This window comes from Ambystoma mexicanum, chromosome 3q (assembly GCF_040938575.1).
Source record: "Ambystoma mexicanum isolate Mex_15411 chromosome 3q, UKY_AmexF1_1, whole genome shotgun sequence".
Taxonomy (NCBI): Eukaryota; Metazoa; Chordata; class Amphibia; order Caudata; family Ambystomatidae; genus Ambystoma; species Ambystoma mexicanum.
Genome location: NC_090926.1, coordinates 1,118,200,416 through 1,118,221,333, shown reverse-complemented (window position 1 = coordinate 1,118,221,333; position 20,918 = coordinate 1,118,200,416). Strand labels below are relative to the sequence as shown.

The following is a 20,918-nucleotide window of genomic DNA, read 5'->3' as shown; positions in this document are numbered from 1 at the left end:
ACTCCAGGAAGTGTAAGCGCTATTAAAAAAGAAAATGAGTTACATTTATAATTGAAATAGAAACTCAGCAAAATCTGTCCCTGTGATAACCAAGATGGGTAGTTAACTTATTTATGTAGCGCTTCATACATGGTTCCTCCATCTAGGCACTTTGACTAGTATACCCCAGTTATTACTCAGTTTACCGACCTCTGAATATGTATGCCAATTGATCGCTCGTTGCTGTGATCTGTAGGTCACATGTTCAAATACCTTCTATGTAAATTGCTTTGCCAAAAGCGCTATATAAATAACAATTGACCGGTTCCATGTAATGTCGCAACAAAAATCTCGTCATGCAAAAATATCGCCGAAAAATGGCCGTTTTTTGTGGCGACATTATTGCATGGAACATGCAGGGGAAACCCCCGCAACCCTCAAACTTTTTTTTTTACATTTTTTTTGCCCCTGTCCCCATATATATGGTCACCCAAATAATAGGTATGGAATTTAGCATGGAATATTTCCCTCTGCACTATTGTATTCTATCTTTGGCATACTGTTGGCTAGTAATAGTTCCATGAGGACTTTCATGAAATATTAAGACAAGAGAAGATCTCGACGTGGAGGAAAGCTGGAGGTCATTGCACTGCCAGGGAAGAAACCAGCCACAGAGTTTCCCGGTACTTGGCGCGGTACTGGTCTCTAGGAAGCGGAAGCCAGAGATCTGGTGGGGATGGGTCCCAGGCACAAACCCTCTGCTTCCCTCTGGTAGTCCTGTGGCAGACCCCTAAGGTCTATGACCTTTGGGGTCATGCTGCCCCCAACACTATGTATCGTGTGTCCTGGCTCCACGTCCACATTGTTATTTATGCAATGTCCTAGGCAGTACTGGGAGGTCAAGCAGACTTTTCTAATTTACCTTTGAACCTGCTTTCTGAGCCATGGAAGTCCTAGTATTATACCAAACTGGTTCAGTGATGATGTCAAAACTGAGCTCTTCACAATGACTGTTTTGATACTGCAACGGCATGGTCTGTGTGCACTGAGTTATAGTACTCGAGCACAACAGGGTGCCTGCCATCCATAGCTCTAACAGCTTCTGCTTTCTTCTTGTGACACAAGGGAACACCTATGTTTCTGCTGCATACATGGTATCCATAAAATTCCCTATGGCTCCAGAGCCTCAACATAGCGGCCTGAAGCTTCATACCAAGAAAATGCAGCAGACCAGAGAGGGCAACGTTGTGGTGCATAATTGGCATAGCCAATTATTGGGGCTCCTGTGACTCCCAGGTCGACTGTTTGACCTCTACGACCTCTGAAGTATTTCCCTGGGTTCTTAACCCTGGATGGACATTCCTGGACGAAATACCCTGTAGCTCCACAGTACATGCAGATTGTCGTTGCACAGCTGCTGCTCCTCCTCTTTAATGTGCAGACCCTGTGTTGACCTGATTTGCATAGTTTCGTCTCTGCCTTGTTTATCTGGTGCACGTGATTGGCAGGACTGATCTAACCATGCTATTGGACGCAAATCACCCAGTCTCCTGTCACCACATCTTTCTGCTTGCCATTGATCGAGGCGCAGCGGCAAGTCTATCATAGGCACACAGTGTACAAGTCCTTAAGTTCATCCTGAAGACCTTGATAGAACTGCATCGTTTTTTCTGTAGGCCAGTCTGCCTCGGCCACCAAATGGTTAATCTGGGTGACATACGTGACCGGTTCTTTGCTTTCCTGTTGAAGGGTCAACAACTCCCCATCTTTCACATGGTTGCTGCTTGTCTGTTGAATTTTTTTTCCCGAATTCCTCGAGGAACCCATCCCAGTTGTACAGGATGCCATCGTCCATATGCGCCAGGGGATTTGCTCATGCTGCAGAATCGCCATTTAGATGCTGCATGCTGTGGGTTATGTGAGTAAATGCAAAGAACTTTGGGTAAGAAAAGTCTGGTATTTTTGTAGATCCCCCTGCATACTGATATGGCCGGGCTAAAGGAACTACGGCATCATGGGTGATCTGTATTTGAATGGAGACCAGGGCTGATGAGCCACTACTGGGTAGTGGGGCGTTCTGCGCAGCTAGGCTGCATACCTGGTTGGTTAAAGTGGAGTAGTCCTGTCTTGTGGCTGTCAACTCAGTCTGTAGTTCTGACATGGTCCACAGCACCGAGGCACAGTAGTGGCACGCACCAGCCACGCCGACTGTGGTTTTGTGACATGCAAGTTTACGCTTACACAGGGCTCTGAAAACACAGTAGGGAAGGCAGGTTCTGGAAGCAAATGATTGGATAGGAATGGGGAAACAAGGGAAATCAGGAATAGGCTTAGTATGAGGTTATGGGAGGGTAGGGGGGGGCATATGGTAGTTTAGTTCGGACGTGTACACTCGTACGTGCCTCAACAATGAACAAAGCTATTCACACATCAACATGGAATAATTGCGCTGTGCTCATGTACAACAAAAACGCTTAAATCAGGGTGTAGCTGCTGCAGTGTCCCCTGTTGTCTCCTGCTTGTTCATGATCCGGGCTGCAACGCAGCAGCAGTTCAAATGCTGCAAAAACTGGAATTAGTTCAAAGGTTCTAGTGCTGCGCGTAGCTTGTTACGTGCGTGTTACAAATTTATGGGGCAATTGGGGGATTTAGTGTTGGTAGTCGCAAGTGACTTCATGTGCTTATAACTTGCATGGACTTGCAAAAGTAGCCTGTGGCTTTCTACGTGCTGTCTGTTAATAGAAGCCACACATGGCTAATCTGCTTACATCCTAATGTTTCGAGATTCTTGTGGCTAATAACATTCATGCAACGGTTTGTTCATGGGCGTAGTTACAGCTTATATGCCATCTTTTGGTCTGCACGTGGTCGCTCTGCGCTTGGTTGGGTGCCCAGGGTAATGCATTTGTTGCTCTTTGTGGGGGTGTTTAACTCGCTATAGGCATGCAGCAGTAACTGGCGCAGTACTCACTTGGTAGGATCCAGGGGCCAGAGATCTGGTGGGGCTGGGCCCCATGTGCGACCCCCCTACTGCCCACGGAATTAAAGAGCGATGTAAGACGTAACTTAGCCTGGCAAGGGCAGGGATCGTGATCCTGTGGGCGTGGCCCCTCGCATGTGCCCGTGGCCAGAGCTGCTCGTCGTGCATCTTGCTGGGTCGAAGTCTCGAGCACAAGCCCTGTGTTCTGCTATGCACATATGCGTGCCAACGTTCCACTCCCAATGTGGCTTGTGTAATGTAGTTCTTGGTCCAGGTGCTGCTGCAAATTGCAGTCTTATTGGCGCTTGGCCTGCAGGAAGGGCAGAAAAGCCTCTGATACGGCTTGGTCTCCTCTTATAGTGCTTTTGTTTTGGTTGTATTTTTGGTTTTGACTGGTTCCCTGAGCCCCCTGCTCTCCCCACAACATGCACTCCTTGATTCCCCACCCCTGACACGGAGTCTATTAAAAAGAGGTACTCTACATCTCTTTCTACCCCTACCTTACTCGGGCGGTCAACCCTTGTGCAAAATCCTTCAGGCCATCTCCTTCAGATTCCCCTCTACATTAGGGTTCATGCTAACACAGATTCCCTGGCGGTGACCCCCACAAGAAAGTGAGCTGGTGTTCCACTCTCAACCTCTGAGTTACCACCTAAGCAGGAGTGCAAGAAACTGTACACGCTAGGGAAGCATATCACAACCTCTGCTGCGTGCCTTAATAGGATATCAAACAACACCACCTTGCTTGCCAGCTACAGCAGCATCCAGTGGGATGAGATTTCACAACATCTGGATTCCCTACCGGAACCAGCACGATCCCGGCTTATGAAGATCCCTGCAGAGGGGAAACAAGTCTCAAAATACATCCTGAAGAATGTCTTGGCCTCTGGAGACATCTCACAAAGAGTGATTGCAGAGGGAGCTCTCCTTACAACATTCCTGGCTTAGACATTCAGGGTTTAAGCCACAGACACAACATCTCTAATGAATATGCCCATCGAGGAGCATCTGCTCTTTGGCAAGCTGTCCAGCTGGAGACAGCAAAGAAGGACCACGAGACCATCAAGACCCTTGGCTAAATTTCAATCAAACCCTTCATCCCACGGGGAGTGTTGAGCTTGCTGAAATTTACGGGTGCAATGCTCAGGAAAACAGGGCCATACCGGAGCAAGCACCTCTGGCGGCTCCTCCTGTAGTCCACACATTAAAATGTTCTATCAGTACCAGCAGCGATCCACATTCCCTCCCACTCGTACCCAGTCGGGGGTCGCCGAACACTCTTCGCCCAGCAATTGGAGGGAATACTATCAGGGTCTTAGTCACCAAGGGATACTCTGTGGAGTGCCTGGAAACACCTTGCCACCCTCGACCCCGCATAGGATGCATGTACTCTGCAAATCTCAACATCCATAAGGGGGAGATCGGAATGCTGTTACAGAAAGAAGCCGTAGAGCTGGTGCCTTTCATGGAACAAGTTCCAGTTATTTATTCAATATACTTCCTTGTTTCAAAGATAGATTTAACAATGAGCCCAGTGCTGGACCTGCATACTTTGCAGGAAGTCAACCCACTATTAAAGATATAAGGGGTTACATGGCGACGTTAAACCTGAAAGATGCATACTTTCATATTTCAATGTTGCCAGCACACACAAAATACCCCTGAATCAAATTGGGCAACTAGCACTACCAATTCAAAGTGTTACCATTCAGCATTGCTTCAGCCCTCAGGGTATTCCCAAAGGTCCTAGGAGTGGTGCCCGCCCACTTGCCAAGCCAGTCCATTCCAGTGTACCCTTACTTAGGTTAATTACCGGGCACTTTGCCCAGTGCTACTTTCAAAACACACACAGCAAACCATCTGCTATTTCAATTGGAGTTCTCCATAAATTAAAAGAAGTCAAGTCTAGTTCCCAGCCAAGTAAAGCAATTTCTGGTGGCACTAATCACAACAGACGTAGGTCCAGTCTACCCTCCGAAGAGAAGGTCCAAAACATGCTGTTTCAAGCACCTCAGTACGTCGCTGGTTGTCAGGTGACGGTACAAAAGGCAATGCGCCTGCTGGGAATTAGGGCTTCCTGCATCTACCTTGTGCCTCATGGCAGAATGCGCATGCGTCCAATGTAAGAGTGACTAGCGAACAGTGGTTGCAAGCAGGTTGTGGGACACACCACTGATCAAGGCCACTCTCACGACAGACGCATCTATGACTGGTTGGGGCTCTCACCTCTGTCATCACACTGCCGATAGCCTATGGAAATGGGCGCTAACCTGGAAGCACATCAACCTTCTGGAACTACTAGCGATTCACAAAGCACTTAATGACTCGGCTAGTGCAAAAAACAGTCCTAGTCCTTACAGATAGTGCAACAGCCATGTTTTATGTAAACAAACGGGGAGCTACAAATTCTCCAGTGCTGTCCAAACTAGTCCAGAACATCTGGTGGTGGGGACTGCATCACATGTTCCTAGTGGCACGTGTCCGAGGGGGAACAAAATTCTCTGGCAGACGCACTAAGCAGGAGTGCAATGCTACCCACAGAGCATGAATGGCAACTAAACAGACATGCTTGACGTCTTCTCAAACTGGGGGTTCTCAAAGATGGACCTTTTTGCAACTCTGGAAAACATGCAGTGCCAAGATTACACGTCGAGGTTTCTCCCTCAACACCTCTTCTCAATCAAATAGTCCACAATCTACACCGGGAATACTAATAGCTTCAATGTGGGCCCGCCAGACCTAGTTGTCAGACCTACTGATGTCCTTTTGTCCTCCAATGAGTCTACCCTGTACAACCTGTTGACCTAGGATTATGGAACAACACTGCATCCTTGCCCTCAGCTCAATTTACCAGTCTAGCTCCTGAGGTCATAGTTTGGTCACCTTAATTGATACCAAAGTTGCATGGAAATACTCGAGCGTAACACAAGGCCTTGCTATTTTAACAAATGGAAGCGCTTTGTGTAATGGTGCAGAACATGGTCTCTCAATCCAACCAACTGTTCTCCGACCAATATAGTCAACTACCTGCTCTACCTACTTGACTCAGGATTAGTCTTTTCTCACCCATAGTACACCTAGTGGCTCTCTCTGCTTGCATCACATCTCGCTTCTCACCCAAATGCACATCAAAATTCCATGTCAAACTATAAAGCTCCCTGTGTTTTTCAAAAACCCTACAAACTAAGCCAAGAGAATTCTACATACATTGGATGTACGCAGAGGTGTCATGTTCTACCTTCAAAAGTCAGTTAATCAGGAAGACGGATTGTTTCTTTGCATCAGTAGCCGCTAGAAGAGAAGGGGACCCTATCTCTAAAGCGTAATTTCTAAATGGTTTGTCTACTGCATCCAACTGTTACACTCGTACCAAGAGAACATTGTTTAAACCCAGAGCACAACAACTCGAGGCAGTGGTGAAACTTAATCCTCCATAGAAAACGTGCCTCCAGATGCCATTTACAACACTGCCACTTGGAGTTCAGTACACACCTTCACCCAACATTACTGTCTGAACACACATTCTAGGGGTGATACACAGGTGGGACAAGCGGTGCTGAAACATATCTTTGCAGCTCTACCTTTTAACCCTTTAACTGCCATGGGTTTTACCCCCCAGTGCCAAGGCCTTTTTTGGTGATTTCAGTATTTCACCATGCATACACCCGCTGACCCACGATTGGGATTCATGGCGACGACTACTTTTGCAGCGGTTACGGCTGGAGATATTACCAAAAATTATTTGCCTGTAGCAGCAGAAATAAAACATCTAACTGAGCTGGTATCGGCCAATGCAGAAGCCATACAACAGATAATAGCCAGTATAAGAAGGGGCGATTGTAGTGGACAACTTTTAGATGTTCAGATGATTAGTGATGTGATTGCCGTTCCGATTCCTTCGACACCTAACTTACCAAAAGAGGAACCTTTAGATAGTCCCTCAACGCTAACCAATTTGATTTATAAGATGAGGCTCAGTTAGGTCAGCAGAAATTGAGAACGCTGATGATTGAGGAACAGATATATGAACCTGTCCTGTCAACGAAACAGAAAAAAATGCTCCTGAGAGCTACAAAACGTAAAATAAATTGAGCAAAAAACCTAAAAGCAAAGAACCAGCAAATGCCTCTTAAAGTGACTCTAGAATCATTGAAGGTCGATCCAAAGAACTTGTCGCATGATGAAGAGAAGATTGATTTATCGCAATTGAATAAAGAGTCAAGGGCAGTATTGAGCATTGACAGAACACACAGTTCTGGCGATTCACGGGAATTGCCGAATAAAAACACAGTAAGGGATTTGGGGGAGACGGCTGCGGGAGAGCAGGGTCGTTCGCCCAAACAAAAACAAACGGACTTGATAAAGTTCTTTCCTGCCTTATATATAAAGAAGGCCTCCAATAAAATCAAGGTTGCAACTGTGAATAAAAGCACGAAAATAACAGTTGCGAATAAACATACTATAAATATATCCAAGACAAATAGTAAAGGACAGGCAGACTTGGATCGGCCATTGATGAATCAACCCCCCCTACAGCGGAACCTTCGTATAGTGCTAACAAAGCTCCTGTATTTAGGGTAGCAACTGATGAGGGGGACGAACTTGAAGAGTTGGGTGCTTTGCAAGAAAAGCACATCATAAACAGGGACCTCAATAGGTCAAAATTAGAACCATTGATTCAGAGTGATGAGGTCTACGCTGAATCCTACTCTAACGATCAAGTGGCAATAAAAGACGGAATGTTTCTAACCCCTGAGATGCCTTCTATTATGGGATGGGGCAGAAAACCACTAAACTCTTCCAAAACGAGTTTAAATTGCTCGGCGTTGCTTAAAGCCTTTCAAGAAATCCCAGCACTACGTACGATTAGAAGCAATGATATAGATTGGGTTAGTTTGGCTCACAATAATCCCACGCGGATGATATGTGGCTATCAGTCACACCATCATAAAACTGATTTGGGCTCAGCGTGAAGACCTGGAATCTTTGCAAATAGCTAATGCAGTGGGTTCCCTACCACTGATCAATGAGGTGCTGTAACAATTTATGAACCTAGCAGCATCCCTAACGGGTATGAGTAGTATGGGGGCTTTGACTGCACCTGCCCCGCATCCAAAATTAGGAAGCAAATAGGATGAAAATTTGGGGATTGGGATATTCTCGTGGAACTCATGTGGAAGTGCTAATTTAAGGTCATGGAATGAGACATTAGATAGGGACAGTCGCCCTGGGATTTGTCTGATACAGGAGACTATGTGCATGGGTAACTTTGTCCTAGAAGGATTCGATGCTTATCTACAGCCTGCTAGAAGAGGTGATCAAGGCCGTCCTGCTGGAGGCCTTGCTATATTGATTGATAAGCGGTTAAAACTAGAATCCTCTATTGTGTGGGCTGACGAAGCTTTACTGGTGGTGGGAATTGTATACAAGGATATCGTGGGTCAAGAGATTCTGATTGTTGACTTATATTGGAATGAGGTCAGTTTCCTTTGAAACAATCACTAATCGACTGAACCATATTTTTGAACAGGCTGTGATACAGAACCTAACCCTGAATGTAATCATTGGAGGTGACTTCAATTCCACCTGTGTAGTCATAGATAATAATGGGAAAGAGGCTATCCATGATATAAAAAAGTAAATCCCAGGTACATGGCTTAAGGTGGTTGGAATTCCTGCTCCAATGGGACATTCAATGCGTCCCGTTCCTACCCGGGAGCGCCCATTATACCTGGGCAAGAGGTACCTGTGCGTCACTTATTGATTATATTTTTGTGTCTACTAGGCTCTTTGAATTAATGGACCCCATAGCGATTTGTAATCCTGGGAAGGGAGATCATCTATCATTGAACTCTAGCCTTAGATTAAATATGACACTTTTTGATAATATTCCCATGCTTACTGTAATTGAATTTGATCACGTAGGAGCCACAATTAAGTGGTCTTCTAGCAGGTGCAATGAAGTTACCTCCAAAATCGAAAATGATATCTTGATCAACAGGAGTTCTCTTGTGGAATCTCGGGGGTCATTGTTGAGATCCAGAATTCCGTTAGTTGCATTTCATATAGCTTGTTTGATGAAATATAAGGCTACTAAGCCTATGATTACGCACCACCATCAGTATAATTTAAAAGTAGTCGCTCTAAGGAAAGAGAAACGTACACTGCTTAGACAGCTTACTAAATCTAATGTTCCAAACAATGTTTTTAATGAAAGCAAAGCCCAAATTAACACGACCTACAAAAGACACCTAAAACTAATGAGGTATGAACTGAGAAATAAGGATAATCAACATATAATTACTTTATTATTAAAGAACAATACTAGACAGGTGTGGGCTACTATGCGATCCCTGTTTGACAATACTGAGTCAATTGGAGAAGCGGCAATATCTGCAGTTGTCTGGATGGCGTATATTAAGGCTAAATTTACTAAACCTACTGCTTTTTGCGGCTATAGGGATATTTTAATCTTTAGGCCTACCCGGTGTGGCTGCCCATGGACGATAGAAGACATAACTATAATTATTAAGAAATCAAAAGGATCTAGAGCCCCAGGTCCGGATGGGATTCCTCCTTGCCTTATTAAACTTAACCCGGATTTGTGGGCAAGAATGCTCAAAATAAAATTTGATGCGATTTACTGCTTGGGCTACATTCCTAAGTCGTGGTGTATGGCCAATATCATACCAATCTACAAAAAGGGCCAATTGAATGATCCGGCCAATTATAGGCCGATAGCTTTGATGGATGCTGCAGCAAAGATCCTTACTAGTCTGCTACTCCAACAGATTAATCAGCACATCATAAAGTTCAATCTTCTCTCGAAATATCAGACTGGCTTTCGACGCCAAATGGGCTGTCAACTTAATGCGACACTCATTGCTCATGTATACCAACAAACTAGATCTTATAAGGCAGGACCGGTATACATGGCGTCACTGGATCTCACTGCTGCATTTGATTCTGTAATTAGACACACTTTATGGACAAAATTGACAAAATTTGGATTTCCTGAGCAGCTTGTGTCTATCATTGCTGCCCTTCATAAACAAACCACTTATCGAATTCGGTTGACTAGAAATGGGGCATTCACCGATATAATTCCCACTGAGATTGGCCTGAAACAGGGATGTAACCTTGATGCAGTCCTCTTTAATTTAGATCTACTAGACTTGGACGAGCAATGGATGGATGCCATCATTTTTCCAGTGAAACTGGGGGCAACTGTGCTAAATTGGTTGAGTTTTGAAGATGATTTGTTATTTTTGGATAGGACCCCCTTCGGGTTACAGACAAAATTGGCCCGGTTTCATTCCTTTGCTAGCAAACACAATCTAGAGATCAATCTTAAAAAATCCATCATAATAACGTTTATTGAAGGTCGGAAAAAATTGTTAAATTTGAATGGGGCCTGAATGGGAGTGCTATTCCTAAATCCACTGCCATCCGCTATTTAGGCTACCAACTTGCTAGCTCGTACTCTTTGGAGGGGTGGAAGATATTTCTGGCCGATAAGGCAAAAATGCTAACTATACAGATGAAAATGATTCATCATCGTCTGGGGAAATATTCTATGATCCCTATGATGAAATTTTATAATCAAAAGATTGAACCTATACTATTGTATGCTCTAGATATGTTTGCTTGATGTGGAACTAATTCTTGACGTGATCCAAGGTAAAATGTGGAAAACTGTTTTGGGTCTGGCTCACTCGATCCCAAATGTTAATGTGTATCATGAGATGGGCTTACTACAATTATCAGTGAAATGGCACTGGCGACTTCTCAGGCACTATGGTAAAATGCTAGTGCCCCTAAAGATTCACTCTATGAAGATCTAGAATCTATGATAAAGAAAGGATACCCTCCATCATTTCTAAAATACAAGAATGAGATGGAGGAGTTGCTATTTAGCGCCATGATCTCTCGGGATGAGTTGGTACTGTGCTTGCCTTCATGCAAACTTAAATACTTCAGATATCATTGGTGTTTGATTGATAAAATTAATTATCATACTTTTGGTGAATACGCAAAATGTACATGGCAGTGGGGGCATCGGCCTATGTATCAGGCTATTTTTCCCTGCGAATGGGCCAGGAAGACGTATTTGAGATTTCGCTTGAACCAGTTACTTACGAATGAGTGACTGATGTCATGGAAATCCTATAATAATTCACCTAATAGTGGTCAATGTAGATTCTGCAATGATAATACCATGTTGGAAACATTGAAACATCTGACAGTTTACTGTGTGTATTTTGAATCTATTAGAACCCACATACTTGGTAAATATCTTTACACAGTATCTACCCTAAGCAGAGAGGCCCTCTGGCAAAGATGCATGGTAGGGATGAATCAAAGCCTCATTATTGGTTTAACACATTTTTTAACAATTATTGAAAAAAAATTGTCAGAAAAGCTACCAACTGAAAGTGATGAATCATGAACTACTTATCAAGATGGCTTCACTAGAGGAATATTGTGTTTGTACTAATTTCTGTACCAGCGTGGGTAGTGCTTTTTAAAGTTGTAGTCCTATGTAAATGTTTTTGTGTGCAATTGGGAAATTAAATGAAATGAAATGAATTGAGTGTTTTTATACCTCTGTCAAGATTCAATTAGTGAACCCTGGACTTTTAGTATGTGATGTTGATGCCTAAAAGCCGTCTGGTGATACTAGCTGCGGTCTGCTATGTTGTATAATCAATAGTTTTTAGATTCTTAGGAAATAATCTATGTAGAGATGTTGTCTGGGTTTGGATGTGAAGGAGGGTGCTTGTTATGATTTATGTGAATTATGAGATATTATTCTTTGTTTTAAAAGAATTTTGTAAAGGTTTGTACAACAAACCATAAACAATAAAAAAAAAAATTCACCATGCAAAGCCTTCTAACATTTTCTCCTTCATTAACCCCTTAAGTGCCAAGGACGAGCTATCTCGACCTTGGCACTTAATCTTTAAAAAGAATGTTATTCTAAGCAGATCCACAAGCCTCAGAAGAGATGTATTACTCACTGTAATCGTGTTTCTGATGCTTGTATTTGCTTAGATTCACATGCACCCGCCCTTCCCTCCCTCTTGGAGTAGAAGGTGCTTGGGAAAACAAGCATAGATCTTCCTACACTTCACGCTTACAATTTACACTCCCTCTGGTCATAAACAAATAATCTGAGGGACCTTATTTATTTGTATTTGTAGAGCGCACTAGCAGCCCGCAGGCATCGAGGAGCTGTAACAGCTAAAGCAGGCTTTATTTAAGGGCGCCCGCTACCTTTGTAAAATTATTTAAGGGTTACAATGAAGCCGCCCATGAGAGAACTTGTTCATATTACACGTGAAGGAACATGGGTGCAGGGTACGCAACACTAGGGATGGCGTTAGTCACTCCCTGTCGACATCTCTTTTCAAACTTCGAAAAACTTCATATGATGCAATGTTCTGCAACTTCCACTAGATGTCGTTCTATGCAAAGCATGTGACTAAGCAGATATAAGCATCAGAAATGAGACTACGCTGAGTAATATACCCATATTTCTGATGCTTGTTAATCTGTTTAGAACCATATGCTGTGCATATAGTCAGACATCTAGAGGTCATTGCAGAGTATTGCATCTTTCTTTTGAGGATCGAACGGGGACAACGATATGGGCGTGCCTGTAACACTATCCCTAACGTAACGTGTAGTGTACCCAAAATCCCTTGTACGTTGAGGTCCTTCAGATTAGTTTTATCTGCCCAACTAGTTGGTTGCTTTATGCAGAGCTTGAAAGGGATATATTGCAAATTCTGTAATTTCTTTGTCACAGGACCGATGGTCGTCTAGTTTTTGATTTTCATCTTCAGCTACTTCGTGGACCCCAAGCCGAAGACATCTACTGCTTTCGCCGACTGGTGCATTGGTCGACGCTTTTGACCGTGTTGACTCGGCCCGCTGCCCAGGCCTATTCAGTAGGGAGAGTGGGGCTTCGGGGTTTGATTCTCTGAGAATGCATTTCCTGTTCCCTTCTTTCCATTTCTGGACTGGCTACCACTCTTTACCTCTGCCATGGAGAGGACTCCTTTTAAAATTTTGTCCGTCTTGTAACGGAAAATACACCCATCGCAAGTACAATAGGTGACCATGACGAGCGATCCTGCAAGTCTTGCAAACGTTTTCATCCAAAGACTCTAAAGGATAGGCGAACAAAACGGTGGGCGGCCAAATGTGGTTCCCCTGTAGGCACTGTCACCAAGAGTGACAAGGATTCTAGCACGAGCCATGGCTCTGATGTGGAGGCCATAGACCTTTCCAGGGAACCGTCTGGTTCCCAGTTGTCCGTCCTGGCCCCAAAAGGCAGGCTGCCGGCACTGCTATGGGGAGGTCACACTCCAGCGACTGGGGCAGACCCGCACCATCGGAGGCTAAACATCCAACCCCACAAGCTCCTTCGATGGATACGTCGAGAAAGCATCAGACGCCAAGAGTCCCTCCAAAAGTTTTGATTGCGCCTACCTATCCTCACGTTCTGCCCCCCTCCCTGCATCTGTCGTCTCGGCATGCGTCTCGGCAGCTATTGTTTTGCCAGTGAATAGGCCAAAAAGCACACCCTCTCATTGAGGAGTATTCTGAAGGGTCCCAACCCCTCTCCAAGGCTTTGTGTGATAAACCTTTTCCGTCTGGAAAGCCCTCCCCCCACCCCTGCCAACCCGCCATGGTTCATCCCTGTGCAACAGAGAGAGGTTTGAGAGCTATATGGACAAACTATCAGTTTGTTGACTTTTCAGAAAAGTTTATTACCCCTAAGAGACCTAGGGAGGAAGATTCCTGCCCTAGTTTACCAAAGGTGCAGAAGCTTTCAAGCCAAACTCCACAAGAAGTTTTTGAGTTCTCTGAACCTGAAGAGGTCTAGGAGGATCCCTACGGTCATGAAGACAATCAGTTTGGGAAGGACATACCTGACCAGTGCCCTGATTGGGGTCGAGATCACCCTGTAGAGGAAGCACCTTGGCTTTCCCCCACTCCAACTCCTGACCTAGACAGCATTTATCTGGACTCCCCAGCCACCCCCCACCTCGCCGCCACCCTCTCCCCCTTCCTCGCCTCTGCAGAGGCAGGTATCGCCTATTCACCAGATGGCTTTTAATGTGATCCTGAAAAGGACTGCAGACCATTTCTAAATTGCCACGCAGGAAGCTATACAAGACACTGATTTTGTTGTGGATATTCTGAGGGGGGAAAAAAACCCTCACAAGTCAGGCAATCCCCCTGATAAATTCCATCAATAAGCACCTCTGCCTCGCACCTTCCTTACAAGGCTGTCAACCCTCAGGTTGTCACTACCACCTGGAAGAGGGCTGAGGTACCACTGTCTACTGCAGAAGCGCCCCCCTCCACCCCCAACAAAGACTGCAAAAAAATGGTACACTTTTGGCAAATGCATCACCACTTCAGCAGCATAGTTAACAAGAATTGCTAATAATACTACGCTTCTTGCAAGTTATAGTGATGCGCAGTAGAACCTGCTTCAGGAAGGCCTCCAAGAAGGCCCTGAACCAATGTGATCATGCCTACTGGCGATTGTCTCGGAAGGAAAACGGGCAACCCACACATCCTAAAAAATATGTTGGATGCAGCAGAGAGGGTGGGGGCTCACTCTGGCCCAGTATACTCTTCTCAAGAGACGCCTGGCTAAAGAACTCAGGGTTTAAGCTGGAGACTCAGGCCTCCTTAACCTGTGGAAGACACAAATTTGTTAGGCAAGGCTATGGATGATAACGTGGAAGTGGCGAAAAAAGAGCATGAGACTCTTATGTCTCTTAATCAGATCACTGCTAGACCTTATCAATGGGGAGGGTGTAACTCTCACTGTTCCTTTTCAGAGCCAATCTTTCTCCCGATCTCCACACAACCAGTATGACACAGGATGTACCTCATGGTCCTCAGGACAAGGCTTAGCTGGGAACAGCCTATACCAGCAGAGGTGAAAACAAAGAGGCAAGGGTAGGGGCTGAACCTCCACCTCAAGAGGCCCCCCCAGCCTCTGCTTGAAAATGTCGCCAGTCAGGGTTCTCTCCCATGCATCCCCGGTCGGGGGATGTTGAACATCTTTTCTTCATGTATGTTAGGGGATCAAATCAGACCAGTGGGTGCTCAAAACGTCACCCACAGTTATTGTATAGAGTTCCATCAGCCAACTCGATACCGTCCACCAAGAAGCAGACTCCAATCACCAGCACAGCTGCAGATTCTGCTGGAAGAGGTGCAGATTCTTCAGGAAAAGGGCGCCATGGAAGACGTCCCCATTCATCTGTTAAACAAGGGTATTTATTCAGTGTACTTCCTTGTACCCAAAAAGGATCTCACCATGGGCCCTGTGTTAGATTTGCGCCCAACGATCACATTTGTCAAGCCACAGAAGTTCAGAATGACAACATTGCAGGAAGTAATCGCATTGTTGACGCAGTGGGATTACATGGCAACACTAGAAATGAAAGATGCATACTACCATATTTCAATGTTGCCAGCGCACAGAGTACCTAAGGTTTATGATCGAGAACAAGCACCATCAGTTCAAGGTTCTCTCCTTCGGCATAGCCTCAGCCCCAGGGGTGTTTATGAAGGTATGCAGTGGCTCACCTGCGCAGGCAGGCCTTTCCAGTCTATCCTTACCTCAACAACTGGCTAATTACAGGGGATTTGTACGGAACATGCTTATCAAATACCCAGAAGACAGTAGATCTCTTTAGTCTGGGATTCTCAATCAATGAAAAAAGGCCAGCCTAGACCCCAGCCAAGTCCAGCAATTTCAGGGGGCTCTAATTCAGAACAACGACGGGCCTGTCGTCCCCTCGAACGAAAGGGTTCAAAACATGCTGTTCCAGATACCTCACAATGTAGCCAATCGCGAGGTGACCGTACGCAAAGCTATGCGACAGTTGGGGATGATGTCCCCCTTTTAGTCCCACATGCACGTTTGCGCATGCGCCTATGCAAGAATGAGAATCGAGCCAATGGTGTCAGGCCAGCCGACAATGGGACGATCTAGCGGTTGTCTTGGCAGCCCTTGTTTTCTCTCTGCCCTGGTGGTCAAGGGAAAGCCTCTTGCAATAGGAAAATCTTCACCACCCCTGCAGTAGAAGCCGTCCTCGCCACAGATGCATCTCTGACGGGGTGGGGGGCTCACCTCCATCAGACAGTGCCCTTTGTTTGGTCTCTAACAGTAGCATCCAACCGTATAAACCTGTTGGAACTGCTAGCAGTGTTCAAGGCCCTGAAGGCCTTTCAAACACAACTCCAGGGAAAGACACTCCAAGTCTGCACAGATAGTACCACAGCCATGTATTATCTGAACAAGCAAGCACACACTCTTCAAGGCTATCCAAACTACTGTCACAGAACATATGGAAATGGACGCTCAAACACAAGATATTCCTCCTGGCGCAACACGTTCCAGGGGAATTCAGTCTTCTGGCAGACATGCTCAGCAGAGACTTCCCACTACCCATAGAGTATGAATGGCGATTACACAAAGACCTTATTCTCAACATGTTCGCAGACTGGGGCTTCCCAAAGATCGACTTGTTCACAACTCTGGAGAACGCACAATGCACAGATTACTCCGCCAGATACCCGCAGAAACGCTCCAAAGGGAACGGACTCTGGATAACATGGCCAGGGAAATTTGCCTATGCTTCCTCCTCCCCCTCTGATTTCCCTACTGAACAAGATAGTGCAAAAGATGCACCAGGAACCAGTCACATTGATTCTGGTGGCTTCGATATGGGCCCGCCAACCCAGGTTCTCTCATCTAATGGCAATGTCGGTCTCCCCTGCAAGGAAGCTGCCATGCCCATACACCATGCTGCCACAAAGACAGGGGCTGGGGGGGGCACTTCATCCATGCCTGCAAACTCTCAATTTAGCAGCCTGGCTCTTGAGGTCCTAGAGTTCGGACACCTCAAACTCCCTCAAAGATGCATAGACCTACTTAAAGGAGCACGAAAACCTATCACTACACATTGCTACTCCAGCAAATGGAAACGCTTTGTCATCTCAACTAGAACGCAGCTATACCCCTGATTAATTCGGCCTAGCTGTCCACATACGACTACAACCTCAACACCTCATCACCCTAATAAAAAGCAGCTAGCCGAGCACTTTCCGGCATAGTTGCTCACATATGCGTTTTTCAGGCCTAACGCAGCTAGAGCCCAGCCTGGATGTCTACCCACCAGACTGCACACATCCAACTGACATCACCAGCACCACACCTAAATGCTAGGACACAGCTACCAACTGGTAATTACACCAGCTGCACACATCTGGTGCACCCACAACTCCTACAACACTATCTCTCTCTACTGACTAGAACTAGGGTTCCCGAGGGCATTCAACCTACCAGCGCTTTGAGGTCATACCAGTGATATATAGAGTGCTAGATAAATGCCAAAATACAACATCTGGTACTGAGGTGCAGGGTAGGCCTTTCGCTCTACCAAGAGTTTTGGACGAGGCCGGGCCCAGGGAGCCAAGCACCACGACTTTGGCACATGGCACACAGCACGACAAACTGGCCGCTGTGCCAGACATGGCCACTCGTCCGATGCCACTCTTAGGAACAGAGCAGGCGGGTGAACAAGTTTCAAGGTGCGACTGGTGTCAACCAGGTACGTGGCCTAGAGTTTATCCATCAGCAGCGCAGGGCAGGTTCCCCCTGCAATCTAGACAGTGTGCTATGGCCCCAGCAGCGCCCAGGCAATCCATCGATATCTCCGGCCACCTCTTCAGCCTCCGAAGACAGGTTCTTGGAAAGGTTCCTGAGCTGATGTGAACCCCCCAGATGGGGGCCATCCTGTGGGATGCAGTTAGGGCCTTGTTCCGGTCACTCCACCGGCGCCCCTAGTCATTCCTCCCATGGCTCTGGCGCCACAGGCCCCAGCTCATCCCCCGCTGCCCCTGCCCACTCCTTCGATGCCGGCTCCCCTGTCTCCCACAGTACATGCGGTTCCACACCAGACTCTGTTCTTCACACCGCAGTCCACGGTGCACAGCACTCTTCCACCTGCTCCGGACCAGACGGACACTCAGGTGGACACAGATAAGGAGGAGTAGGACCCTGACACGCCGTTGTCAGCGAAGGCCTTCCACAACAGGCTTGCAGATATGTCAGAATAGTTGGGCCTTCCTCAACCTGAGGTAGAACAGCTCGAGGATGGGTCCTTGGCAGAAGTCCTCACCCTTAGACACCCTACCAAGACGGGTATCCCGATACAGAAGGAAGTTGTGGCTCTGGCCAAGAAAGGGTGGCTCAAGCCACACTCTGCCCAACCTGTTAATCACCGCCTCAATGACATGCATAGAGAGATGGAGGGGGATACATTCTTGCTGTGAGCTCCCCACCAGTCGCATTCTTCGGTGATTGCTGCAGCGTCACTCTACTCTAAGCCGCAGTCGTCCTCGGCGCAGCTAGGCAAGGAGGAGAAAATCTTGGAGGTGTACAGGAAGAGACTGTCAGGCCAATGCGGAAGCCATGCTGGCAGCCGCTAACCAGAGGTGATGGCGGGAAATGGCAGACTTCCTTCCGGAACCTGCCGTGCAGTGCCAGGCACGCTTAAAGGCGGGTCACTGAGAAGCCAAGCTGGTAGCGCAGGACATCATGGAGTCCACCGTGGACCACACTGATACCTCTGGCCGGGCCATCTGCATCGCCATGGACATGAGAAGAACTGCCTGGCTTCGGGCTACTAAGCTTAACTCCGACATCCAGGATCGCATATTGAACCTTCCATTCGAGGGTAGCGACCTCTTTCACTCTATCACCGATGAGGAATTGGATAAAAAGAACAGCTTGCAAAGTCTTTATCCTGACGAAGGCCACGTCCAAGGCGTACACCCAGTCACATCAATGCTCCGACAAGGGACAGTCGTTTGGCGGGTTCCGGGGATTCCAGGAACGGAGATCGAGACAACCTGACTGCTTGCTGAGTCAGCAGCAGTGCAAACTACAAAAAAGGGGGTGGGATATGCAAGGGTTTCTCCCAGCCTCCCTCCTCAGCAGAAGCCTCAGAGAGAAAGTGTCTCCAGTGGGTGTCGGGCTTGCCTCTCGCGTGCATTTCTGGCCCCATAACTTTGCGGACCCCAGGATCCTCTCTGTAGTATCCACGGGCACTGCCTACCGGTACCTCCCTCTCCTCCCTGCTCCCCTCAACTCAGTCGGGGACTACAACTCTGTTGGCGGAGATCCGGTCGCTCGTTGAGAGCCTAGTAGGGGAAGAAGTACCAGCCCCCCAGAGAGATTGGGTTTCTATTCCAGGATTTTCGCCATACAAAATAAGAACCAGGCTGGTGAGTTGTGTTGAACTTATTTACCCTCAACCTCTCCCTCTTCAGAAATTCATGATGGTTACGCCAGCACTCATTGCAGAGACACTTGACAGGGGAGACTGGATGTGCTCCCTGGAACTGAAGGACGCATACTTCCACGTCCCGATTTGGCAGCCTCATCGCTCCTTCCTATGCTTCAGGATCTTAGGCTGTCATTTCTAGTACAAGTTGCTACCCTTTGGCCTCAACTCAGCCCCCAGGGTATTCAGACAAATTAATGCAGTGGCAGCCCTCCTCAGGGCCACCATGTCTACCCGTACCTGGACTACTGACTCGTCAGGGCGAGATTCCCGAAGGGAGTTACCCATATGTCGTCCACGCTTATGAACACGCTCCACGACCTGGTGTTTACTATCCACCTCAATCGACCTCAAGAAGCCTCAGCTGCAGCCCAAGCAAAGCCTCACCTTCCTGCGCCTCATATGGGACACGTGCTCCTAGAAGGTATTTACCTTGGAGGACCAGATTGCTGCCATCTAGAGGGTCATGACTCACTTCCTTAACAGGTCAGGAACCTTGCCTTGGTGCTACCAACACTTGCTGGGTGTCATGGCAGCGGTCCTTCTGGCTGTACTACACACAAGACTCTGGATGAGGAGATTACAGCTTCACTTCACAGCCTCATGGAATCAGGAGAAGGGCTCCCAAGAGGAGCTGGTCAGCATACTGGTTTCTCTCCACTCTGACCTCACGTGATGGTCCAGGGACTGCCACCCTACGGACAGGCAAGCCCTTCCGGCAGCCGCCCCCGCAGGTCATCATCCCTACAGACTCCTCCCTGGAAGGCTTGGGAGCCACTCTGTACAGCCACAGCATCCACGGAGCCTGGACCCAGCAGGAGTCGCATATCAACTGACTGGGGCTCAGGACAATCTGGCTAGCCCTCATAGCCTTCCTTCCACTCATTGGGGGCAGGACCGCCCTGATCCAGACGGTCTACTCCACCAACATGTCAAAAAGCAGGAGGGTACCATGTCCTCTCCGCTGTGCAACCCAGCTGTCAAAATGTGGGAATGGGCCCTTGCAAACAAAATCTACCTCACAGCCGTCCACCTCTCGGGGAGTCCAACTTGGATGCGGACAGGCTCTGGGCGACGTGTTGCAGATTCAATGGCATGACAGCCAATGCCTTTCTTCCCACACCCCTGATCCCCAGGGTACTCCGCAAGATGAAGGAAGCTTGTCACCTCAACATCAACTTGATAGCTCCTTGGTGGCCAGCGAGACCGTGGTGCTCCGAATTGCTCAGCCTCACGGACAGACATCCCTTTCACCTTACAATGGGTCCAGGACAACTCCTGTCCCAGCAGGGGGGCAGGGTCCTACACCTTGCAACTTAGAAGTTATCCCTCGCAGCGTGGTTCCTGAGCAGATCACCCTCAGGCACCTGAGCCTGTCAAGGGCTAACATGGAGATCATTCAGGGTGCCAGTACGCTGCTACTGGATGTTGGACCTGCTCGGAAATTCTAGCTGGACAGGACGAAGGGCTTCTGCAAGTCGAACACACTTTTTGTCACCTTAGGGAGCTCTAGACCCAGTTATCAACCATCCAACCATCCAAGGATTCTATTGCATGGTGGATGGTTGCGG

The 20,918-nt window shown here is 47.2% G+C and overlaps 1 protein-coding gene across 3 annotated transcripts in view; it reads left to right on the top strand.

Moving 5' to 3' along the window:
* Positions 1-20,918, top strand: part of BRD4 (bromodomain containing 4) — a 1,521,397-nt gene that overhangs the window by 481,174 nt on the left and 1,019,305 nt on the right. The window lies entirely within an intron of this gene.